Below are 23,020 nucleotides of genomic sequence, written 5' to 3' on the forward strand. Positions count from 1 at the left end.
TAAGAGCGTCTGCTAAATGCCAGTGTGGGGCGATGGTGGTATAGTGGTGAGCATAGCTGCCTTCCAAGCAGTTGACCCGGGTTCGATTCCCTGCCATCGCATTCCTGTGATTTTCGCAAGGGTGGCCTGTATTCTAGTGGTTAAGGTACATGACAGGGACATTGGTTGTTCGAATCTCTGGTGTAGCCACGATGAGCTCCAGGGGAGGATTGTCTCCTGCTTAGTCTAATCAACTGTACGTCTCTCTGGATAAGAGCGTCTGCCAATCGCCAGTGTGAGGCGATGGTGGTATAGTGGTGAGCATAGCTGCCTTCCAAGCAATTGACCCGGGTTCGATTCCCTGCCATCGCATTCCAGTAATTTTCGCAAGGGTGGCCTGTATTCTAGTGGTTAAGGTACATGACAGGGACATTGGTTGTTCGAATCTCTGGTGTAGCCACGATGAGCTCCAGGGGAGGATTGTCTCCTGCTTAGTCTAATCAACTGTACGTCTCTCTGGATAAGAGCGTCTGCCAATCGCCAGTGTGAGGCGATGGTGGTATAGTGGTGAGCATAGCTGCCTTCCAAGCAATTGACCCGGGTTCGATTCCCTGCCATCGCATTCCAGTAATTTTCGCAAGGGTGGCCTGTATTCTAGTGGTTAAGGTACATGACAGGGACATTGGTTGTTCGAATCTCTGGTGTAGCCACGATAAGATCCACGCAGCCGTTGGGCCCTTGAGCAAGGCCCTTAACCCTGCATTTCTCCAGGGGGGATTGTCTCCTGCTTAGTCTAATAAACTGTACTTCTCTCTGGATAAGAGCGTCTGCCAAACGCCAGTGTGAGGCGATGGTGGTATAGTGGTGAGCATAGCTGCCTTCCAAGCAGTTGACCCGGGTTCGATTCCCGGCCATCGCATTCCTGTGAATTTCGCAAGGGTGGCCTGTATTCTCGTGGTTAAGGTACATGACAGGGACATTGGTTGTTCGAATCTCTGGTGTAGCCACGATAAGATCCACGCAGCCCTTGGGCCCTTGAGCAAGGCCCTTAACCCGCCATTTCTCCAGGGGAGGATTGTCTCCTGCTTAGTCTAATCATCTGTACCTCTCACTGGATAAGAGCGTCTGCCAAATGCCAGTGTAGGGCGATGGTGGTATAGTGGTGAGCATAGCTGCCTTCCAAGCAGTTGACCCGGGTTCGATTCCCGGCCATCGCATTCCTGTACTTTTCGCAAGGGTGGCCTTTATTCTACTGGTTAAGGTACCTGACAGGGACATTGGTTGTTCGAATCTCTGGTGTAGCCACGATAAGATCCACGCAGCCGTTGGGTCCTTGAGCAAGGCCCTTAACCCTGCATTTCCCCAGGGGAGGATTGTCTCCTGCTTAGTCTAATCAACTGTACGTCTCTCTGGGTAAGAGCGTCTGCCAAATGCCAGTGTAGGGCGATGGTGGTATAGTGGTGAGCATAGCTGCCTTCCAAGCAGTTGACCAGGGTTCGATTCCCGGCCATCGCATTCCAGTAATTTTCGCAAGGGTGGCCTGTATTCTCGTGGTTAAGGTACATGACAGGGACATTGGTTGTTCGAATCTCTGGTGTAGCCATGATAAGATCCACGCCGCCGTTGGGCCCTTGAGCAAGGCCCTTAACCCTGCATTTCTCCAGGGGAGGATTGTCTCCTGCTTAGTCTAATCAACTGTACGTCCCACTGGATAAGAGCGTCTGCTAAATGCCAGTGTGGGGCGATGGTGGCATAGTGGTGAGCATAGCTGCCTTCCAAGCAGTTTATCCGGGTTCGATTCCCGGCCATCGCATTCCTTTAATTTTCGCAAGGGCGGCCTGTATTCTACTGGTTAAGGTACGTCACTGGGACATTGGTTGTTCGAATCTCTGGTGTAGCCACGAAAAGATCCACGCAGCCGTTGGGCCCTTTAGCAAGGCCCTTAACCCTGCATTTCCCCAGGGGAGGATTGTCTCCTGCTTAGTCTAATCAACTGTACGTCTCTCTGGGTAAGAGCGTCTGCCAAATGCCAGTAACGTAATGGTAAACAAAAACGTAATGCCCTGTGTGACCATCAAACTCACAACCTTCAGATTATGAGATTGACGCGCTGCCTACTGCACTGACGAGGCCCGTAACCTAGGCGCTCACAGTGTTGGGCAAACGTCCCCTACATGCCTGACCACTGGCAGCATCAGATATGCTCTGACCCAGTCATCTGACCCTAACGATTTGGGCAGGCTGAATGTGCAGGGGTGTGTCAAGGTTTCTGTAGTGTAGTGGTTGTCACGTTAGCCTAACACGCGAAAGGTCCTCTGCCTGAAACCGGGCAGAAACGCGTTTTAACCTGTTGAACCATGTTTTATCCGTGTCCATCTGTCAGAGCAGTGGTTCCCAAACTCAGTCCTGGGCCCCCCTGCGTATGCTGGCTTTCCTTCCAACCTCATTTGCAATCCCAGTGTTTTAACCCCTTCGCGCAACCCTCACCCTTTTTGCAGTGTTCTAGGCTTTACAACTCCAGGGATGAGCCTCACAGAAACTTGAAAAAAGTACCATTTACAATACCAAATGGATGTTGTTTATTATCATAATTTAGGCATAAAAAAAGTGCTACACATACGAAACAAAGTAGGTGAAAAAATCTGAGATATGGACAGAACTACTCTGCATTGCGGTAAGTCATTTTCTTGGTTTTGACTCATGAAACTCGATTCTACGTCATTTCCAAGTGGGAATGAAAATGTTTTCAACAGCATAGGGTCTTAAAATATCTAGGGGTCCGAAAACCTCTCCAAGCAAGAAGAAAATGTTTTTTAATTATGTGCAGAGTAACAACGAAAACCAGCAGACCGTGTAGACCGTCTATATTGTGGAATCCCTTCATGAAGCCCAACATCCTGTCTTTATCCCAAAACGTCAACAATCGAATCGGGCTAACTGAGTTAGCGACGTGTATGAAACAGGGCCCATGCCCAGTGCGAGGCATTAACCGAGTACTGTACATGTCCACCAGACCAGGTAAATGAAAACCAATGCCCCATGTGAGGATCGAACTCACGACCTTCAGATTATGAGACTGACGCGCTGCCTACTGCGCTAACAAGGCCAGTAACCAGGAGGACCACAGTGCCCGTCAAACGTCACCTACATACTTAACCACTGGCAGCAGGAGCTAACAGTGTCACATGTTTCACCCAGCAAAGGAGACAAATTTTGCTTTATTATTGTATTTGATTTCATTTAATTTTGTTGTATCTTTGTCCTACTCTGCAAGCTGCAGCAATAGGCAACAGTCTCATGGTCTGAAGGTCGTGAGTTTGATCCTTACCCAGGTCATTTCTGTTTTTGAAATGTTACTGCATCTGGTCCGTTTTGAAGTGTACATGCTAGTGCAGCAGAAAAACTAGGTGATGGTGGTATAGTGTTGAGCATAGCTGCCTTCCAAGCAGTTGACCCGGGTTCGATTCCCGGCCATCGCATTCCTGTACTTTTCGCAAGGGTGGCCTGTATTCTACTGGTTAAGGTACATGACAGGGACATTGGTTGTTCGAATCTCTGGTGTAGCCACGATAAGATCCACGCAGCCGTTGGGCCCTTGAGCAAGGCCCTTAACCCTGCATTTCTCCAGGGGAGGATTGTCTCCTGCTTAGTCTAATCAACTGTACGTCTCACTGGATAAGAGCGTCTGCCAAATGCCAGTGTGAGGCGATGGTGGTATAGTGGAGAGCATAGCTGCCTTCCAAGCAGTTGACCCGGGTTCGATTCCCGGCCATCGCATTCCTGTAATTTTCGCACGGGTGGCCTGTATTCTAGTGGTTAAGGTACATGACAGGGACATTGGTTGTTCGAATCTCTGGTGTAGCCACGGTAAGATCCACGCAGCCATTGGGCCCTTGAGCAAGGCCCTTAACCCTGCATTTCTCCATGGGAGGATTGTCTCCTGCTTAGTCTAATCAACTGTACGTCTCACTGGATAAGAGCGTCTGCCAAATGCCGGTGTGGGGCGATGGTGGTATAGTGGTGAGCATAGCTGCCTTCCAAGCAGTTGACCCGGGTTCGATTCCCGACCATCGCATTCCTGTGATTTTCGCAAGGGTGGCCTGTATTCTCGTGGTTAAGGTACATGACAGGGACATTGGTTGTTCGAATCTCTGGTGTAGCCACGATAAGATCCACGCAGCCCTTGGGCCCTTGAGCAAGGCCCTTAACCCGCCATTTCTCCAGGGGAGGATTGTCTCCTGCTTAGTCTAATCATCTGTACCTCTCACTGGATAAGAGCGTCTGCTAAATGCCAGTGTGGGGCGATGGTGGTATAGTGGTGAGCATAGCTGCCTTCCAAGCAGTTGACCCGGGTTCGATTCCCGGCCATCGCATTCCTGTGATTTTCGCAAGGGTGGCCTGTATTCTACTGGTTAAGGTACATGACAGGGACATTGGTTGTTCGAATCTCTGGTGTAGCCATGATAAGATCCACGCCGCCGTTGGGCCCTTGAGCAAGGCCCTTAACCCTGCATTTCTCCAGGGGAGGATTGTCTCCTGCTTAGTCTAATCAACTGTACGTCCCACTGGATAAGAGCGTCTGCCAAATGCCAGTGTGAGGCGATGGTGGTATAGTGGTGAGCATAGCTGCCTTCCAAGCAGTTGATCCGGGTTCGATTCCCGGCCATCGCATTCCTCTACTTTTCGCAAGGGTGGCCTGTATTCTACTGGTTAAGGTACATGACAGGGACATTGGTTGTTCGAATCTCTGGTGTAGCCACGAAAAGATCCACGCAGCCGTTGGGCCCTTGAGCAAGGCCCTTAACCCTGCATTTCTCCAGGGGAGGATTGTCTCTTGCTTAGTCTAATCAACTGTACGTCTCTCTGGGTAAGAGCGTCTGCCAAATGCCAGTAACGTAATGGTAAACAAAAACGTAATGCCCTGTGTGACCATCAAACTCACAACCTTCAGATTATGAGATTGACGCGCTGCCTACTGCACTGACGAGGCCCGTAACCTAGGCGCTCACAGTGTTGGGCAAACGTCCCCTACATGCCTGACCACTGGCAGCATCAGATATGCTCTGACCCAGTCATCTGACCCTAACGATTTGGGCAGGCTGAATGTGCAGGGGTGTGTCAAGGTTTCTGTAGTGTAGTGGTTGTCACGTTAGCCTAACACGCGAAAGGTCCTCTGCCTGAAACCGGGCAGAAACGCGTTTTAACCTGTTGAACCATGTTTTATCCGTGTCCATCTGTCAGAGCAGTGGTTCCCAAACTCAGTCCTGGGCCCCCCTGCGTATGCTGGCTTTCCTTCCAACCTCATTTGCAATCCCAGTGTTTTAACCCCTTCGCGCAACCCTCACCCTTTTTGCAGTGTTCTAGGCTTTACAACTCCAGGGATGAGCCTCACAGAAACTTGAAAAAAGTACCATTTACAATACCAAATGGATGTTGTTTATTATCATAATTTAGGCATAAATAAAGTGCTACACATACGAAACAAAGTAGGTGAAAAAATCTGAGATATGGACAGAACTACTCTGCATTGCGGTAAGTCATTTTCTTTGTTTTGACTCATGAAACTCGATTCTACGTCATTTCCAAGTGGGAATGAAAATGTTTTCAACAGCATAGGGTCTTAAAATATCTAGGGGTCCGAAAACCTCTCCAAGCAAGAAGAAAATGTTTTTTAATTATGTGCAGAGTAACAACGAAAACCAGCAGACCGTGTAGCCCGTCTATATTGTGGAATCCCTTCATGAAGCCCAACATCCTGTCTTTATCCCAAAACGTCAACAATCGAATCGGGCTAACTGAGTTAGCGACGTGTATGAAACAGGGCCCATGCCCAGTGCGAGGCATTAACCGAGTACTGTACATGTCCACCAGACCAGGTAAATGAAAACCAATGCCCCATGTGAGGATCGAACTCACGACCTTCAGATTATGAGACTGACGCGCTGCCTACTGCGCTAACGAGGCCAGTAACCAGGAGGACCACAGTGCCCGTCAAACGTCACCTACATACTTAACCACTGGCAGCAGGAGCTAACAGTGTCACATGTTTCACCCAGCAAAGGAGACAAATTTTGCTTTATTATTGTATTTGATTTCATTTAATATTGTTGTATCTTTGTCCTACTCTGCAAGCTGCAGCAATAGGCAACAGTCTCATGGTCTGAAGGTCGTGAGTTTGATCCTTACCCAGGTCATTTCTGTTTTTGAAATGTTACTGCATCTGGTCCGTTTTGAAGTGTACATGCTAGTGCAGCAGAAAAACTAGGTGATGGTGGTATAGTGTTGAGCATAGCTGCCTTCCAAGCAGTTGACCCGGGTTCGATTCCCGGCCATCGCATTCCTGTACTTTTCGCAAGGGTGGCCTGTATTCTACTGGTTAAGGTACATGACAGGGACATTGGTTGTTCGAATCTCTGGTGTAGCCACGATAAGATCCACGCAGCCGTTGGGCCCTTGAGCAAGGCCCTTAACCCTGCATTTCTCCAGGGGAGGATTGTCTCCTGCTTAGTCTAATCAACTGTACGTCTCACTGGATAAGAGCGTCTGCCAAATGCCAGTGTGAGGCGATGGTGGTATAGTGGAGAGCATAGCTGCCTTCCAAGCAGTTGACCCGGGTTCGATTCCCGGCCATCGCATTCCTGTAATTTTCGCACGGGTGGCCTGTATTCTAGTGGTTAAGGTACATGACAGGGACATTGGTTGTTCGAATCTCTGGTGTAGCCACGGTAAGATCCACGCAGCCATTGGGCCCTTGAGCAAGGCCCTTAACCCTGCATTTCTCCATGGGAGGATTGTCTCCTGCTTAGTCTAATCAACTGTACGTCTCACTGGATAAGAGCGTCTGCCAAATGCCGGTGTGGGGCGATGGTGGTATAGTGGTGAGCATAGCTGCCTTCCAAGCAGTTGACCCGGGTTCGATTCCCGACCATCGCATTCCTGTGATTTTCGCAAGGGTGGCCTGTATTCTCGTGGTTAAGGTACATGACAGGGACATTGGTTGTTCGAATCTCTGGTGTAGCCACGATAAGATCCACGCAGCCCTTGGGCCCTTGAGCAAGGCCCTTAACCCGCCATTTCTCCAGGGGAGGATTGTCTCCTGCTTAGTCTAATCATCTGTACCTCTCACTGGATAAGAGCGTCTGCTAAATGCCAGTGTGGGGCGATGGTGGTATAGTGGTGAGCATAGCTGCCTTCCAAGCAGTTGACCCGGGTTCGATTCCCGGCCATCGCATTCCTGTGATTTTCGCAAGGGTGGCCTGTATTCTACTGGTTAAGGTACATGACAGGGACATTGGTTGTTCGAATCTCTGGTGTAGCCATGATAAGATCCACGCCGCCGTTGGGCCCTTGAGCAAGGCCCTTAACCCTGCATTTCTCCAGGGGAGGATTGTCTCCTGCTTAGTCTAATCAACTGTACGTCCCACTGGATAAGAGCGTCTGCCAAATGCCAGTGTGAGGCGATGGTGGTATAGTGGTGAGCATAGCTGCCTTCCAAGCAGTTGATCCGGGTTCGATTCCCGGCCATCGCATTCCTCTACTTTTCGCAAGGGTGGCCTGTATTCTACTGGTTAAGGTACATGACAGGGACATTGGTTGTTCGAATCTCTGGTGTAGCCACGAAAAGATCCACGCAGCCGTTGGGCCCTTGAGCAAGGCCCTTAACCCTGCATTTCTCCAGGGGAGGATTGTCTCTTGCTTAGTCTAATCAACTGTACGTCTCTCTGGGTAAGAGCGTCTGCCAAATGCCAGTAACGTAATGGTAAACAAAAACGTAATGCCCTGTGTGACCATCAAACTCACAACCTTCAGATTATGAGATTGACGCGCTGCCTACTGCACTGACGAGGCCCGTAACCTAGGCGCTCACAGTGTTGGGCAAACGTCCCCTACATGCCTGACCACTGGCAGCATCAGATATGCTCTGACCCAGTCATCTGACCCTAACGATTTGGGCAGGCTGAATGTGCAGGGGTGTGTCAAGGTTTCTGTAGTGTAGTGGTTGTCACGTTAGCCTAACACGCGAAAGGTCCTCTGCCTGAAACCGGGCAGAAACGCGTTTTAACCTGTTGAACCATGTTTTATCCGTGTCCATCTGTCAGAGCAGTGGTTCCCAAACTCAGTCCTGGGCCCCCCTGCGTATGCTGGCTTTCCTTCCAACCTCATTTGCAATCCCAGTGTTTTAACCCCTTCGCGCAACCCTCACCCTTTTTGCAGTGTTCTAGGCTTTACAACTCCAGGGATGAGCCTCACAGAAACTTGAAAAAAGTACCATTTACAATACCAAATGGATGTTGTTTATTATCATAATTTAGGCATAAATAAAGTGCTACACATACGAAACAAAGTAGGTGAAAAAATCTGAGATATGGACAGAACTACTCTGCATTGCGGTAAGTCATTTTCTTTGTTTTGACTCATGAAACTCGATTCTACGTCATTTCCAAGTGGGAATGAAAATGTTTTCAACAGCATAGGGTCTTAAAATATCTAGGGGTCCGAAAACCTCTCCAAGCAAGAAGAAAATGTTTTTTAATTATGTGCAGAGTAACAACGAAAACCAGCAGACCGTGTAGCCCGTCTATATTGTGGAATCCCTTCATGAAGCCCAACATCCTGTCTTTATCCCAAAACGTCAACAATCGAATCGGGCTAACTGAGTTAGCGACGTGTATGAAACAGGGCCCATGCCCAGTGCGAGGCATTAACCGAGTACTGTACATGTCCACCAGACCAGGTAAATGAAAACCAATGCCCCATGTGAGGATCGAACTCACGACCTTCAGATTATGAGACTGACGCGCTGCCTACTGCGCTAACGAGGCCAGTAACCAGGAGGACCACAGTGCCCGTCAAACGTCACCTACATACTTAACCACTGGCAGCAGGAGCTAACAGTGTCACATGTTTCACCCAGCAAAGGAGACAAATTTTGCTTTATTATTGTATTTGATTTCATTTAATATTGTTGTATCTTTGTCCTACTCTGCAAGCTGCAGCAATAGGCAACAGTCTCATGGTCTGAAGGTCGTGAGTTTGATCCTTACCCAGGTCATTTCTGTTTTTGAAATGTTACTGCATCTGGTCCGTTTTGAAGTGTACATGCTAGTGCAGCAGAAAAACTAGGTGATGGTGGTATAGTGTTGAGCATAGCTGCCTTCCAAGCAGTTGACCCGGGTTCGATTCCCAGCCATCGCATTCCTGTACTTTTCGCAAGGGTGGCCTGTATTCTACTGGTTAAGGTACATGACAGGGACATTGGTTGTTCGAATCTCTGGTGTAGCCACGATAAGATCCACGCAGCCGTTGGGCCCTTGGGCAAGGCCCTTAACCCTGCATTTCTCCAGGGGAGGATTGTCTCCTGCTTAGTCTAATCAACTGTACGTCTCACTGGATAAGAGCGTCTGCCAAATGCCAGTGTGAGGCGATGGTGGTATAGTGGAGAGCATAGCTGCCTTCCAAGCAGTTGACCCGGGTTCGATTCCCGGCCATCGCATTCCTGTACTTTTCGCAAGGGTGGCCTGTATTCTACTGGTTAAGGTACCTGACAGGGACATTGGTTGTTCGAATCTCTGGTGTAGCCACGATAAGATCCACGCAGCCGTTGGGCCCTTGAGCAAGGCCCTTAACCCTGCATTTCTCCAGGGGTGGATTGTCTCCTGCTTAGTCTAATCAACTGTACGTCTCTCTGGATAAGAGCGTCTGCCAAACGCCAGTGTGAGGCGATGGTGGTATAGTGGTGAGCAAAGCTGCCTTCCAAGCAGTTGACCCGGGTTCGATTCCCGGCCATCGCATTCCTGTTATTTTCGCACGGGTGGCCTGTATTCTAGTGGTTAAGGTACATGACAGGGACATTGGTTGTTCGAATCTCTGGTGTAGCCACGGTAAGATCCACGCAGCCATTGGGCCCTTGAGCAAGGCCCTTAACCCTGCATTTCTCCATGGGAGGATTGTCTCCTGCTTAGTCTAATCAACTGTACGTCTCACTGGATAAGAGCGTCTGCCAAATGCCGGTGTGGGGCGATGGTGGTATAGTGGTGAGCATAGCTGCCTTCCAAGCAGTTGACCCGCGTTCGATTCCCGGCCATCGCATTCCTGTTATTTTCGCACGGGTGGCCTGTATTCTAGTGGTTAAGGTACATGACAGGGACATTGGTTGTTCGAATCTCTGGTGTAGCCACGATAAGATCCACACAGCCGTTGGGCCCTTGAGCAAGGCCCTTAACCCTGCATTTCCCCAGGGGAGGATTGTCTCCTGCTTAGTCTAATCAACTGTACGTCTCTCTGGGTAAGAGCGTCTGCCCAATGCCAGTAACGTAATGGTAAACAAAAACGTAATGCCCTGTGTGACTATCAAACTCACAACCTTCAGATTATGAGATTGACGCGCTGCCTACTGCACTGACGAGGCCCGTAACCTAGGCGCTCACAGTGTCGGGCAAACGTCCCCTACATGCCTGACCACTGGCAGCATCAGATATGCTCTGACCCAGTCATCTGACCCTAACGATTTGGGCAGGCTGAATGTGCAGGGGTGTGTCAAGGTTTCTGTAGTGTAGTGGTTGTCACGTTAGCCTAACACGCGAAAGGTCCTCTGCCTGAAACCGGGCAGAAACACGTTTTAACCTGTTGAACCATGTTTTATCCGTGTCCATCTGTCAGAGCAGTGGTTCCCAAACTCAGTCCTGGGCCCCCCTGCGTATGCTGGCTTTCCTTCCAACCTCATTTGCAATCCCAGTGTTTTAACCCCTTCGCGCAACCCTCACCCTTTTTGCAGTGTTCTAGGCTTTACAACTCCAGGGATGAGCCTCACAGAAACTTGAAAAAAGTACCATTTACAATACCAAATGGATGTTGTTTATTATCATAATTTAGGCATAAATAAAGTGCTACACATACGAAACAAAGTAGGTGAAAAAATCTGAGATATGGACAGAACTACTGTGCATTGCGGTAAGTCATTTTCGTTGTTTTGACTCATGAAACTCAATTCTACGTCATTTCCAAGTGGGAATGAAAATGTTTTCAACAGCATAGGGTCTTAAAATATCTAGGGGTCCGAAAACCTCTCCAAGCAAGAAGAAAATGTTTTTTAATTATGTGCTGAGTAACAACGAAAACCAGCAGACCGTGTAGCCCGTCTATATTGTGGAATCCCTTCATGAAGCCCAACATCCTGTCTTTATCCCAAAACGTCAACAATCGAATCGGGCTAACCGAGTTAGCGACGTGTATGAAACAGGGCCCATGCCCAGTGCGAGGCATTAACCGAGTACTGTACATGTCCACCAGACCAGGTAAATGAAAACCAATGCCCCATGTGAGGATCGAACTCACGACCTTCAGATTATGAGACTGACGCGCTGCCTACTGCGCTAACGAGGCCAGTAACCAGGAGGACCACAGTGCCCGTCAAACGTCACCTACATACTTAACCACTGGCAGCAGGAGCTAACAGTGTCACATGTTTCACCCAGCAAAGGAGACAAATTTTGCTTTATTATTGTATTTGATTTCATTTAATATTGTTGTATCTTTGTCCTACTCTGCAAGCTGCAGCAATAGGCAACCGTCTCATGGTCTGAAGGTCGTGAGTTTGATCCTTACCCAGGTCATTTCTGTTTTGAAATGTTACTGCATCTGGTCCGTTTTGAAGTATACATGCTGGTGTAGCTGAAATACAGGGCGATGGTGGTATCGTGGTGAGCATAGCTGCCTTCCAAGCAGTTGACCCGGGTTCGATTCCCGGCCATCGCATTCCTGTAATTTTCGCAAGGGCGGCCTGTATTCTACTGGTTACGGTACCTGACAGGGACATTGGTTGTTCGAATCTCTGGTGTAGCCACGATAAGATCCACGCAGCCGTTGGGCCCTTGAGCAAGGCCCTTAACCCTGCATTTCTTCAGGGGAGGATTGTCTCCTGCTTAGTCTAATCAACTGTACGTCTCTCTGGATAAGAGCGTCTGCTAAATGCCAGTGTGGGGCGATGGTGGTATAGTGGTGAGCATAGCTGCCTTCCAAGCAGTTGACCCGGGTTCGATTCCCGGCCATCGCATTCCTGTAATTTTCGCAAGGGTGGCCTGTATTCTAGTGGTTAAGGTACATGACAGGGACATTGGTTGTTTGAATCTCTGGTGTAGCCACGATAAGATCCACGCAGCCGTTGGGCCCTTGAGCAAGGCCCTTAACCCTGCATTTCTCCAGGGGAGGATTGTCTCCTGCTTAGTCTAATCAACTGTACGTCTCTCTGGGTAAGAGCGTCTGCCAAATGCCAGTAACGTAATGGTAAACAAAAACGTAATGCCCTGTGTGACGATCAAACTCACAACCTTCAGATTATGAGACTGACGCGCTGCCTACTGCACTGACGAGGCCCGTAACCTAGGCGCTCACAGTGTCGGGCAAACGTCCCCTACATGCCTGACCACTGGCAGCATCAGATATGCTCTGACCCAGTCATCTGACCCTAACGATTTGGGCAGGCTGAATGTGCAAGGGTGTCGAGGTTTCTGTAGTGTAGTGGTTATCACGTTCGCCTAACACGCGAAAGGTCCTCGGTTCGAAACCGGGCAGAAACACGTTTTAACCTGTTGAACCATGTTTTATCCGTGTCCTTCTGTCAGAGCAGTGGTTCCCAAACTCAGTCCTGGGCCCCCCTGCGTATGCTGGCTTTCCTTCCAACCTCATTTGCAATCCCAGTGTTTTAACCCCTTCGCGCAACCCTCACCCTTTTTGCAGTGTTCTAGGCTTTACAACTCCAGGCATGAGCCTCACAGAAACTTGAAAAAAGTACCATTTACAATACCAAATGGATGTTGTTTATTATCATAATTTAGGCATAAATAAAGTGCTACACATACGAAACAAAGTAGGTGAAAAAATCTGAGATATGGACAGAACTACTGTGCATTGCGGTAAGTCATTTTCGTTGTTTTGACTCATGAAACTCAATTCTACATCATTTCCAAGTGGGAATGAAAATGTTTTCAACAGCATAGGGTCTTAAAATATCTAGGGGTCCGAAAACCTCTCCAAGCAAGAAGAAAATGTTTTTTAATTATGTGCAGAGTAACAACGAAAACCAGCAGACCGTGTAGCCCGTCTATATTGTGGAATCCCTTCATGAAGCCGAACATCCTGTCTTTATCCCAAAACGTCAACAATCGAATCGGGCTAACCGAGTTAGCGACGTGTATGAAACAGGGCCCATGCCCAGTGCGAGGCATTAACCGAGTACTGTACATGTCCACCAGACCAGGTAAATGAAAACCAATGCCCCATGTGAGGATCTAACTCACGACCTTCAGATTATGAGACTGACGCGCTGCCTACTGCGCTAACGAGGCCAGTAACCGGGAAGACCACAGTGCCCGTCAAACGTCACCTACATACTTAACCACTGGCAGCAGGAGCTAACAGTGTCACATGTTTCACCCAGCAAAGGAGACAAATTTTGCTTTATTATTGTATTTGATTTCATTTAATATTGTTGTATCTTTGTCCTACTCTGCAAGCTGCAGCAATAGGCAACAGTCTCATGGTCTGAAGGTCGTGAGTTTGATCCTTACCCAGGTCATTTCTGTTTTGAAATGTTACTGCATCTGGTCCGTTTTGAAGTATACATGCTGGTGTAGCTGAAAAACAGGGCGATGGTGGTATAGTGGTGAGCATAGCTGCCTTCCAAGCAGTTGACCCGGGTTCGATTCCCGGCCATCGCATTCCTGTAATTTTCGCAAGGGTGGCCTGTATTCTAGTGGTTAAGGTACATGACAGGGACATTGCTTGTTTGAATCTCTGGTGTAGCCACGATAAGATCCACGCAGCCGTTGGGCCCTTGAGCAAGGCCCTTAACCCTGCATTTCTCCAGGGGAGGGTTGTCTCCTGCTTAGTCTAATCAACTGTACGTCTCTCTGGATACGAGCGTCTGCTAAATGCCAGTGTGGGGCGATGGTGGTATAGTGGTGAGCATAGCTGCCTTCCAAGCAGTTGACCCGGGTTCGATTCCCGGCCATCGCATTCCTGTAATTTTCGCAAGGGTGGCCTGTATTCTAGTGGTTAAGGTACATGACACGGACATTGGTTGTTTGAATCTCTGGTGTAGCCACGATAAGATCCACGCAGCCGTTGGGCCCTTGAGCAAGGCCCTTAACCCTGCATTTCTCCAGGGGAGGATTGTCTCCTGCTTAGTCTAATCAACTGTACGTCTCTCTGGATAAGAGCGTCTGCTAAATGCCAGTGTGGGGCGATGGTGGTATAGTGGTGAGCATAGCTGCCTTCCAAGCAATTGAACCGGGTTCGATTCCCAGCCATCTCATTCCTGTGATTTTCGCAAGGGTGGCCTGTATTCTAGTGGTTAAGGTACATGACAGGGACATTGGTTGTTCGAATCTCTGGTGTCGCCACGATAAGATCCACGCAGCCGTTGGGCCCTTGAGCAATGCCCTTAACCCTGCATTTCTCCAGGGGAGGATTGTCTCCTGCTTAGTCTAATCAACTGTACGTCTCACTGGATAAGAGCGTCTGCCAAATGCCAGTGTGGGGCGATGGTGGTATAGTGGTGAGCATAGCTGCCTTCCAAGCAGTTGACCCGGGTTCGATTCCCGGCCATCGCATTCCTGTACTTTTCGCAAGGCTGGCCTGTATTCTACTGGTTAAGGTACCTGACAGGGACATTGGTTGTTCGAATCTCTGGTGTAGCCACGATAAGATCCACGCAGCTGTTGGGCCCTTGAGCAATGCCCTTAACCCTGCATTTCTCCAGGGGAGGATTGTCTCCTGCTTAGTCTAATCAACTGTACGTCTCTCTGGATAAGAGCGTCTGCTAAATGCCAGTGTGGGGCGATGGTGGTATAGTGGTGAGCATAGCTGCCTTCCAAGCAATTCAACCGGGTTCGATTCCCAGCCATCTCATTCCTGTGATTTTCGCAAGGGTGGCCTGTATTCTAGTGGTTAAGGTACATGACAGGGACATTGGTTGTTCGAATCTCTGGTGTCGCCACGATAAGATCCACGCAGCCGTTGGGCCCTTGAGCAAGGCCCTTAACCCTGCATTTCTCCAGGGGAGGATTGTCTCCTGCTTAGTCTAATCAACTGTACGTCTCACTGGATAAGAGCGTCTGCCAAATGCCAGTGTGAGGCGATGGTGGTATAGTGGTGAGCATAGCTGCCTTCCAAGCAGTTGACCCGGGTTCGATTCCCGGCCATCGCATTCCTGTAATTTTCGCAAGGGTGGCCTGTATTCTAGTGGTTAAGGTACATGACAGGGACATTGGTTGTTTGAATCTCTGGTGTAGCCACGATAAGATCCACGCAGCCGTTGGGCCCTTGAGCAAGGCCCTTAACCCTGCATTTCTCCAGGGGAGGATTGTCTCCTGCTTAGTCTAATCAACTGTACGTCTCTCTGGATAAGAGCGTCTGCTAAATGCCAGTGTGGGGCGATGGTGGTATAGTGGTGAGCATAGCTGCCTTCCAAGCAGTTGACCCGGGTTCGATTCCCGGCCATCGCATTCCTGTACTTTTCGCAAGGCTGGCCTGTATTCTACTGGTTAAGGTACCTGACAGGGACATTGGTTGTTCGAATCTCTGGTGTAGCCACGATAAGATCCACGCAGCCGTTGGGCCCTTGAGCAAGGCCCTTAACCCTGCATTTCTCCAGGGGAGGATTGTCTCCTGCTTAGTCTAATCAACTGTACGTCTCTCTGGATAAGAGCGTCTGCTAAATGCCAGTGTGGGGCGATGGTGGTATAGTGGTGAGCATAGCTGCCATCCAAGCAATTCAACCGGGTTCGATTCCCAGCCATCTCATTCCTGTGATTTTCGCAAGGGTGGCCTGTATTCTAGTGGTTAAGGTACATGACAGGGACATTGGTTGTTCGAATCTCTGGTGTCGCCACGATAAGATCCACGCAGCCGTTGGGCCCTTGAGCAAGGCCCTTAACCCTGCATTTCTCCAGGGGAGGATTGTCTCCTGCTTAGTCTAATCAACTGTACGTCTCACTGGATAAGAGCGTCTGCCAAATGCCAGTGTGAGGCGATGGTGGTATAGTGGTGAGCATAGCTGCCTTCCAAGCAGTTGACCCGGGTTCGATTCCCGGCCATCGCATTCCTGTACTTTTCGCAAGGGTGGCCTGTATTCTACTGGTTAAGGTACATGACAGGGACATTGGTTGTTCGAATCTCTGGTGTCGCCACGATAAGATCCACGCAGCCGTTGGGCCCTTGAGCAATGCCCTTAACCCTGCATTTCTCCAGGGGAGGATTGTCTCCTGCTTAGTCTAATCAACTGTACGTCTCACTGGATAAGAGCGTCTGCCAAATGCCAGTGTGGGGCGATGGTGGTATAGTGGTGAGCATAGCTGCCTTCCAAGCAATTCAACCGGGTTCGATTCCCAGCCATCTCATTCCTGTGATTTTCGCAAGGGTGGCCTGTATTCTACTGGTTACGGTACCTGACAGGGACATTGGTTGTTCGAATCTCTGGTGTAGCCACGATAAGATCCACGCAGCCCTTGGGCCCTTGAGCAAGGCCCTTAACCCTGCATTTCCCCAGGGGAGGATTGTCTCCTGCTTAGTCTAATCAACTGTACGTCTCTCTGGGTAAGAGCGTCTGCCAAATGCCAGTAACGTAATGGTAAACAAAAACGTAATGCCCTGTGTGACGATCAAACTCACAACCTTCAGATTATGAGACTGACGCGCTGCCTGCTGCACTGACGAGGCCCGTAACCTAGGCGCTCACAGTGTCGGGCAAACGTCCCCTACATGCCTGACCACTGGCAGCATCAGATATGCTCTGACCCAGTCATCTGACCCTAACGATTTGGGCAGGCTGAATGTGCAGGATGTCGAGGTTTCTGTAGTGTAGTGGTTATCACGTTCGCCTAACACGCGAAAGGTCCTCGGTTCGAAACCGGGCAGAAACACGTTTTAACCTGTTGAACCATGTTTTATCCGTGTCCTTCTGTCAGAGCAGTGGTTCCCAAACTCAGTCCTGGGCCCCCCTGCGTATGCTGGCTTTCCTTCCAACCTCATTTGCAATCCCAGTGTTTTAACCCCTTCGCGCAACCCTCACCCTTTTTGCAGTGTTCTAGGCTTTACAACTCCAGGCATGAGCCTCACAGAAACTTGAAAAAAGTACCATTTACAATACCAAATGGATGTTGTTTATTATCATAATTTAGGCATAAATAAAGTGCTACACATACGAAACAAAGTTGGTGAAAAAATCTGAGATATGGACAGAACTACTGTGCATTGCGGTAAGTCATTTTCGTTGTTTTGACTCATGAAACTCAATTCTACATCATTTCCAAGTGGGAATGAAAATGTTTTCAACAGCATAGGGTCTTAAAATATCTAGGGGTCCGAAAACCTCTCCAAGCAAGAAGAAAATGTTTTTTAATTATGTGCAGAGTAACAACGAAAACCAGCAGACCGTGTAGCCCGTCTATATTGTGGAATCCCTTCATGAAGCCGAACATCCTGTCTTTATCCCAAAACGTCAACAATCGAATCGGGCTAACCGAGTTAGCGACGTGTATGAAACAGGGCCCATGCCCAGTGCGAGGCATTAACCGAGTACTGTACATGTCCACCAGACCAGGTAAATGAAAACCAATGCCCCATGTGAGGATCGAACTCACGACCTTCAGATTATGAGACTGACGCGCTGCCTACTGCGCTAACGAGGCCAGTAACCGGGAAGACCACAGTGCCCGTCAAACGTCACCTACATACTTAACCACTGGCAGCAGGAGCTAACAGTGTCACATGTTTCACCCAGCAAAGGAGACAAATTTTGCTTTATTATTGTATTTGATTTCATTTAATATTGTTGTATCTTTGTCCTACTCTGCAAGCTGCAGCAATAGGCAACCGTCTCATGGTCTGAAGGTCGTGAGTTTGATCCTTACCCAGGTCATTTCTGTTTTGAAATGTTACTGCATCTGGTCCGTTTTGAAGTATACATGCTGGTGTAGCTGAAAAATAGGGCGATGGTGGTATCGTGGTGAGCATAGCTGCCTTCCAAGCAGTTGACCCGGGTTCGATTCCCGGCCATCGCATTCCTGTAATTTTCGCAAGGGCGGCCTGTATTCTACTGGTTACGGTACCTGACAGGGACATTGGTTGTTCGAATCTCTGGTGTAGCCACGATAAGATCCACGCAGCCGTTGGGCCCTTGAGCAAGGCCCTTAACCCTGCATTTCTTCAGGGGAGGATTGTCTCCTGCTTAGTCTAATCAACTGTACGTCTCTCTGGATAAGAGCGTCTGCTAAATGCCAGTGTGGGGCGATGGTGGTATAGTGGTGAGCATAGCTGCCTTCCAAGCAGTTGACCCGGGTTCGATTCCCGGCCATCGCATTCCTGTAATTTTCGCAAGGGTGGCCTGTATTCTAGTGGTTAAGGTACATGACAGGGACATTGGTTGTTTGAATCTCTGGTGTAGCCACGATAAGATCCACGCAGCCGTTGGGCCCTTGAGCAAGGCCCTTAACCCTGCATTTCTCCAGGGGAGGATTGTCTCCTGCTTAGTCTAATCAACTGTACGTCTCTCTGGATAAGAGCGTCTGCTAAATGCCAGTGTGGGGCGATGGTGGTATAGTGGTGAGCATAGCTGCCTTCCAAGCAGTTGACCCGGGTTCGATTCCCGGCCATCGCATTCCTGTACTTTTCGCAAGGCTGGCCTGTATTCTACTGGTTAAGGTACCTGACAGGGACATTGGTTGTTCGAATCTCTGGTGTAGCCACGATAAGATCCACGCAGCCGTTGGGCCCTTTAGCAAGGCCCTTAACCCTGCATTTCTCCAGGGGAGGGTTGTCTCCTGCTTAGTCTAATCAACTGTACGTCTCACTGGATAAGAGCGTCTGCTAAATGCCAGTGTGGGGCGATGGTGGTATAGTGGTGAGCATAGCTGCCTTCCAAGCAATTGAACCGGGTTCGATTCCCAGCCATCTCATTCCTGTGATTTTCGCAAGGGTGGCCTGTATTCTAGTGGTTAAGGTACATGACAGGGACATTGGTTGTTCGAATCTCTGGTGTCGCCACGATAAGATCCACGCAGCCGTTGGGCCCTTGAGCAATGCCCTTAACCCTGCATTTCTCCAGGGGAGGATTGTCTCCTGCTTAGTCTAATCAACTGTACGTCTCACTGGATAAGAGCGTCTGCCAAATGCCAGTGTGGGGCGATGGTGGTATAGTGGTGAGCATAGCTGCCTTCCAAGCAGTTGACCCGGGTTCGTTTCCCGGCCATCGCATTCCTGTACTTTTCGCAAGGCTGGCCTGTATTCTACTGGTTAAGGTACCTGACAGGGACATTGGTTGTTCGAATCTCTGGTGTAGCCACGATAAGATCCACGCAGCCGTTGGGCCCTTGAGCAATGCCCTTAACCCTGCATTTCTCCAGGGGAGGATTGTCTCCTGCTTAGTCTAATCAACTGTACGTCTCTCTGGATAAGAGCGTCTGCTAAATGCCAGTGTGGGGCGATGGTGGTATAGTGGTGAGCATAGCTGCCTTCCAAGCAATTCAACCGGGTTCGATTCCCAGCCATCTCATTCCTGTGATTTTCGCAAGGGTGGCCTGTATTCTAGTGGTTAAGGTACATGACAGGGACATTGGTTGTTCGAATCTCTGGTGTCGCCACGATAAGATCCACGCAGCCGTTGGGCCCTTGAGCAAGGCCCTTAACCCTGCATTTCTCCAGGGGAGGATTGTCTCCTGCTTAGTCTAATCAACTGTACGTCTCACTGGATAAGAGCGTCTGCCAAATGCCAGTGTGAGGCGATGGTGGTATAGTGGTGAGCATAGCTGCCTTCCAAGCAGTTGACCCGGGTTCGATTCCCGGCCATCGCATTCCTGTAATTTTCGCAAGGGTGGCCTGTATTCTAGTGGTTAAGGTACATGACAGGGACATTGGTTGTTTGAATCTCTGGTGTAGCCACGATAAGATCCACGCAGCCGTTGGGCCCTTGAGCAAGGCCCTTAACCCTGCATTTCTCCAGGGGAGGATTGTCTCCTGCTTAGTCTAATCAACTGTACGTCTCTCTGGATAAGAGCGTCTGCTAAATGCCAGTGTGGGGCGATGGTGGTATAGTGGTGAGCATAGCTGCCTTCCAAGCAGTTGACCCGGGTTCGATTCCCGGCCATCGCATTCCTGTACTTTTCGCAAGGCTGGCCTGTATTCTACTGGTTAAGGTACCTGACAGGGACATTGGTTGTTCGAATCTCTGGTGTAGCCACGATAAGATCCACGCAGCCGTTGGGCCCTTGAGCAATGCCCTTAACCCTGCATTTCTCCAGGGGAGGATTGTCTCCTGCTTAGTCTAATCAACTGTACGTCTCTCTGGATAAGAGCGTCTGCTAAATGCCAGTGTGGGGCGATGGTGGTATAGTGGTGAGCATAGCTGCCTTCCAAGCAATTCAACCGGGTTCGATTCCCAGCCATCTCATTCCTGTGATTTTCGCAAGGGTGGCCTGTATTCTAGTGGTTAAGGTACATGACAGGGACATTGGTTGTTCGAATCTCTGGTGTCGCCACGATAAGATCCACGCAGCCGTTGGGCCCTTGAGCAAGGCCCTTAACCCTGCATTTCTCCAGGGGAGGATTGTCTCCTGCTTAGTCTAATCAACTGTACGTCTCACTGGATAAGAGCGTCTGCCAAATGCCAGTGTGAGGCGATGGTGGTATAGTGGTGAGCATAGCTGCCTTCCAAGCAGTTGACCCGGGTTCGATTCCCGGCCATCGCATTCCTGTAATTTTCGCAAGGGTGGCCTGTATTCTAGTGGTTAAGGTACATGACAGGGACATTGGTTGTTTGAATCTCTGGTGTAGCCACGATAAGATCCACGCAGCCGTTGGGCCCTTGAGCAAGGCCCTTAACCCTGCATTTCTCCAGGGGAGGATTGTCTCCTGCTTAGTCTAATCAACTGTACGTCTCTCTGGATAAGAGCGTCTGCTAAATGCCAGTGTGGGGCGATGGTGGTATAGTGGTGAGCATAGCTGCCTTCCAAGCAGTTGACCCGGGTTCGATTCCCGGCCATCGCATTCCTGTACTTTTCGCAAGGCTGGCCTGTATTCTACTGGTTAAGGTACCTGACAGGGACATTGGTTGTTCGAATCTCTGGTGTAGCCACGATAAGATCCACGCAGCCGTTGGGCCCTTGAGCAATGCCCTTAACCCTGCATTTCTCCAGGGGAGGATTGTCTCCTGCTTAGTCTAATCAACTGTACGTCTCTCTGGATAAGAGCGTCTGCTAAATGCCAGTGTGGGGCGATGGTGGTATAGTGGTGAGCATAGCTGCCTTCCAAGCAATTCAACCGGGTTCGATTCCCAGCCATCTCATTCCTGTGATTTTCGCAAGGGTGGCCTGTATTCTAGTGGTTAAGGTACATGACAGGGACATTGGTTGTTCGAATCTCTGGTGTCGCCACGATAAGATCCACGCAGCCGTTGGGCCCTTGAGCAAGGCCCTTAACCCTGCATTTCTCCAGGGGAGGATTGTCTCCTGCTTAGTCTAATCAACTGTACGTCTCACTGGATAAGAGCGTCTGCCAAATGCCAGTGTGAGGCGATGGTGGTATAGTGGTGAGCATAGCTGCCTTCCAAGCAGTTGACCCGGGTTCGATTCCCGGCCATCGCATTCCTGTAATTTTCGCAAGGGTGGCCTGTATTCTAGTGGTTAAGGTACATGACAGGGACATTGGTTGTTTGAATCTCTGGTGTAGCCACGATAAGATCCACGCAGCCGTTGGGCCCTTGAGCAAGGCCCTTAACCCTGCATTTCTCCAGGGGAGGATTGTCTCCTGCTTAGTCTAATCAACTGTACGTCTCTCTGGATAAGAGCGTCTGCTAAATGCCAGTGTGGGGCGATGGTGGTATAGTGGTGAGCATAGCTGCCTTCCAAGCAGTTGACCCGGGTTCGATTCCCGGCCATCGCATTCCTGTACTTTTCGCAAGGCTGGCCTGTATTCTACTGGTTAAGGTACCTGACAGGGACATTGGTTGTTCGAATCTCTGGTGTAGCCACGATAAGATCCACGCAGCCGTTGGGCCCTTGAGCAAGGCCCTTAACCCTGCATTTCTCCAGGGGAGGATTGTCTCCTGCTTAGTCTAATCAACTGTACGTCTCTCTGGATAAGAGCGTCTGCTAAATGCCAGTGTGGGGCGATGGTGGTATAGTGGTGAGCATAGCTGCCATCCAAGCAATTCAACCGGGTTCGATTCCCAGCCATCTCATTCCTGTGATTTTCGCAAGGGTGGCCTGTATTCTAGTGGTTAAGGTACATGACAGGGACATTGGTTGTTCGAATCTCTGGTGTCGCCACGATAAGATCCACGCAGCCGTTGGGCCCTTGAGCAAGGCCCTTAACCCTGCATTTCTCCAGGGGAGGATTGTCTCCTGCTTAGTCTAATCAACTGTACGTCTCACTGGATAAGAGCGTCTGCCAAATGCCAGTGTGAGGCGATGGTGGTATAGTGGTGAGCATAGCTGCCTTCCAAGCAGTTGACCCGGGTTCGATTCCCGGCCATCGCATTCCTGTACTTTTCGCAAGGGTGGCCTGTATTCTACTGGTTAAGGTACATGACAGGGACATTGGTTGTTCGAATCTCTGGTGTCGCCACGATAAGATCCACGCAGCCGTTGGGCCCTTGAGCAATGCCCTTAACCCTGCATTTCTCCAGGGGAGGATTGTCTCCTGCTTAGTCTAATCAACTGTACGTCTCACTGGATAAGAGCGTCTGCCAAATGCCAGTGTGGGGCGATGGTGGTATAGTGGTGAGCATAGCTGCCTTCCAAGCAGTTGACCCGGGTTCGATTCCCGGCCATCACATTCCTGTACTTTTCGCAAGGCTGGCCTGTATTCTACTGGTTAAGGTACCTGACAGGGACATTGGTTGTTCGAATCTCTGGTGTAGCCACGATAAGATCCACGCAGCCGTTGGGCCCTTGAGCAATGCCCTTAACCCTGCATTTCTCCAGGGGAGGATTGTCTCCTGCTTAGTCTAATCAACTGTACGTCTCTCTGGATAAGAGCGTCTGCTAAA

At 49.7% G+C, this 23,020-nt stretch overlaps 26 non-coding genes across 26 annotated transcripts; 20 read left to right on the forward strand and 6 right to left on the reverse strand.

Moving 5' to 3' along the window:
- The first annotated feature begins 826 nt into the window (after positions 1-826).
- trnag-ucc (transfer RNA glycine (anticodon UCC)) lies at positions 827-898 on the forward strand. The gene has a single exon. It is a non-coding gene; the product is annotated as a tRNA-Gly (tRNA).
- A 226-nt stretch (positions 899-1,124) lies between these two features.
- trnag-ucc (transfer RNA glycine (anticodon UCC)) lies at positions 1,125-1,196 on the forward strand. Its single transcript has one exon. It is a non-coding gene; the product is annotated as a tRNA-Gly (tRNA).
- Positions 1,197-3,012: 1,816 nt separating this feature from the next.
- Positions 3,013-3,085, reverse strand: trnam-cau (transfer RNA methionine (anticodon CAU)). Its single transcript has one exon. It is a non-coding gene; the product is annotated as a tRNA-Met (tRNA).
- Positions 3,086-4,280: 1,195 nt separating this feature from the next.
- On the forward strand, positions 4,281-4,352 carry trnag-ucc (transfer RNA glycine (anticodon UCC)). The gene has a single exon. It is a non-coding gene; the product is annotated as a tRNA-Gly (tRNA).
- Positions 4,353-5,870: 1,518 nt separating this feature from the next.
- trnam-cau (transfer RNA methionine (anticodon CAU)) lies at positions 5,871-5,943 on the reverse strand. Its single transcript has one exon. It is a non-coding gene; the product is annotated as a tRNA-Met (tRNA).
- Positions 5,944-7,138: 1,195 nt separating this feature from the next.
- Positions 7,139-7,210, forward strand: trnag-ucc (transfer RNA glycine (anticodon UCC)). The gene has a single exon. It is a non-coding gene; the product is annotated as a tRNA-Gly (tRNA).
- Positions 7,211-8,728: 1,518 nt separating this feature from the next.
- trnam-cau (transfer RNA methionine (anticodon CAU)) lies at positions 8,729-8,801 on the reverse strand. Its single transcript has one exon. It is a non-coding gene; the product is annotated as a tRNA-Met (tRNA).
- Positions 8,802-11,288: 2,487 nt separating this feature from the next.
- Positions 11,289-11,361, reverse strand: trnam-cau (transfer RNA methionine (anticodon CAU)). Its single transcript has one exon. It is a non-coding gene; the product is annotated as a tRNA-Met (tRNA).
- Positions 11,362-11,959: 598 nt separating this feature from the next.
- Positions 11,960-12,031, forward strand: trnag-ucc (transfer RNA glycine (anticodon UCC)). Its single transcript has one exon. It is a non-coding gene; the product is annotated as a tRNA-Gly (tRNA).
- Positions 12,032-13,249: 1,218 nt separating this feature from the next.
- On the reverse strand, positions 13,250-13,322 carry trnam-cau (transfer RNA methionine (anticodon CAU)). The gene has a single exon. It is a non-coding gene; the product is annotated as a tRNA-Met (tRNA).
- Positions 13,323-13,622: 300 nt separating this feature from the next.
- On the forward strand, positions 13,623-13,694 carry trnag-ucc (transfer RNA glycine (anticodon UCC)). The gene has a single exon. It is a non-coding gene; the product is annotated as a tRNA-Gly (tRNA).
- A 226-nt stretch (positions 13,695-13,920) lies between these two features.
- Positions 13,921-13,992, forward strand: trnag-ucc (transfer RNA glycine (anticodon UCC)). The gene has a single exon. It is a non-coding gene; the product is annotated as a tRNA-Gly (tRNA).
- A 524-nt stretch (positions 13,993-14,516) lies between these two features.
- trnag-ucc (transfer RNA glycine (anticodon UCC)) lies at positions 14,517-14,588 on the forward strand. Its single transcript has one exon. It is a non-coding gene; the product is annotated as a tRNA-Gly (tRNA).
- Positions 14,589-15,112: 524 nt separating this feature from the next.
- On the forward strand, positions 15,113-15,184 carry trnag-ucc (transfer RNA glycine (anticodon UCC)). Its single transcript has one exon. It is a non-coding gene; the product is annotated as a tRNA-Gly (tRNA).
- Positions 15,185-15,410: 226 nt separating this feature from the next.
- Positions 15,411-15,482, forward strand: trnag-ucc (transfer RNA glycine (anticodon UCC)). Its single transcript has one exon. It is a non-coding gene; the product is annotated as a tRNA-Gly (tRNA).
- Positions 15,483-16,006: 524 nt separating this feature from the next.
- Positions 16,007-16,078, forward strand: trnag-ucc (transfer RNA glycine (anticodon UCC)). The gene has a single exon. It is a non-coding gene; the product is annotated as a tRNA-Gly (tRNA).
- A 1,515-nt stretch (positions 16,079-17,593) lies between these two features.
- Positions 17,594-17,666, reverse strand: trnam-cau (transfer RNA methionine (anticodon CAU)). Its single transcript has one exon. It is a non-coding gene; the product is annotated as a tRNA-Met (tRNA).
- A 598-nt stretch (positions 17,667-18,264) lies between these two features.
- On the forward strand, positions 18,265-18,336 carry trnag-ucc (transfer RNA glycine (anticodon UCC)). The gene has a single exon. It is a non-coding gene; the product is annotated as a tRNA-Gly (tRNA).
- Positions 18,337-18,562: 226 nt separating this feature from the next.
- trnag-ucc (transfer RNA glycine (anticodon UCC)) lies at positions 18,563-18,634 on the forward strand. The gene has a single exon. It is a non-coding gene; the product is annotated as a tRNA-Gly (tRNA).
- Positions 18,635-19,754: 1,120 nt separating this feature from the next.
- On the forward strand, positions 19,755-19,826 carry trnag-ucc (transfer RNA glycine (anticodon UCC)). Its single transcript has one exon. It is a non-coding gene; the product is annotated as a tRNA-Gly (tRNA).
- Positions 19,827-20,052: 226 nt separating this feature from the next.
- On the forward strand, positions 20,053-20,124 carry trnag-ucc (transfer RNA glycine (anticodon UCC)). The gene has a single exon. It is a non-coding gene; the product is annotated as a tRNA-Gly (tRNA).
- A 524-nt stretch (positions 20,125-20,648) lies between these two features.
- trnag-ucc (transfer RNA glycine (anticodon UCC)) lies at positions 20,649-20,720 on the forward strand. The gene has a single exon. It is a non-coding gene; the product is annotated as a tRNA-Gly (tRNA).
- A 226-nt stretch (positions 20,721-20,946) lies between these two features.
- trnag-ucc (transfer RNA glycine (anticodon UCC)) lies at positions 20,947-21,018 on the forward strand. Its single transcript has one exon. It is a non-coding gene; the product is annotated as a tRNA-Gly (tRNA).
- Positions 21,019-21,542: 524 nt separating this feature from the next.
- On the forward strand, positions 21,543-21,614 carry trnag-ucc (transfer RNA glycine (anticodon UCC)). Its single transcript has one exon. It is a non-coding gene; the product is annotated as a tRNA-Gly (tRNA).
- Positions 21,615-21,840: 226 nt separating this feature from the next.
- Positions 21,841-21,912, forward strand: trnag-ucc (transfer RNA glycine (anticodon UCC)). The gene has a single exon. It is a non-coding gene; the product is annotated as a tRNA-Gly (tRNA).
- Positions 21,913-22,436: 524 nt separating this feature from the next.
- On the forward strand, positions 22,437-22,508 carry trnag-ucc (transfer RNA glycine (anticodon UCC)). The gene has a single exon. It is a non-coding gene; the product is annotated as a tRNA-Gly (tRNA).
- Positions 22,509-23,020: the final 512 nt, after the last annotated feature.

This window comes from Conger conger, chromosome 3 (assembly GCF_963514075.1).
Source record: "Conger conger chromosome 3, fConCon1.1, whole genome shotgun sequence".
In the NCBI taxonomy this organism is placed as follows: Eukaryota; Metazoa; Chordata; class Actinopteri; order Anguilliformes; family Congridae; genus Conger; species Conger conger.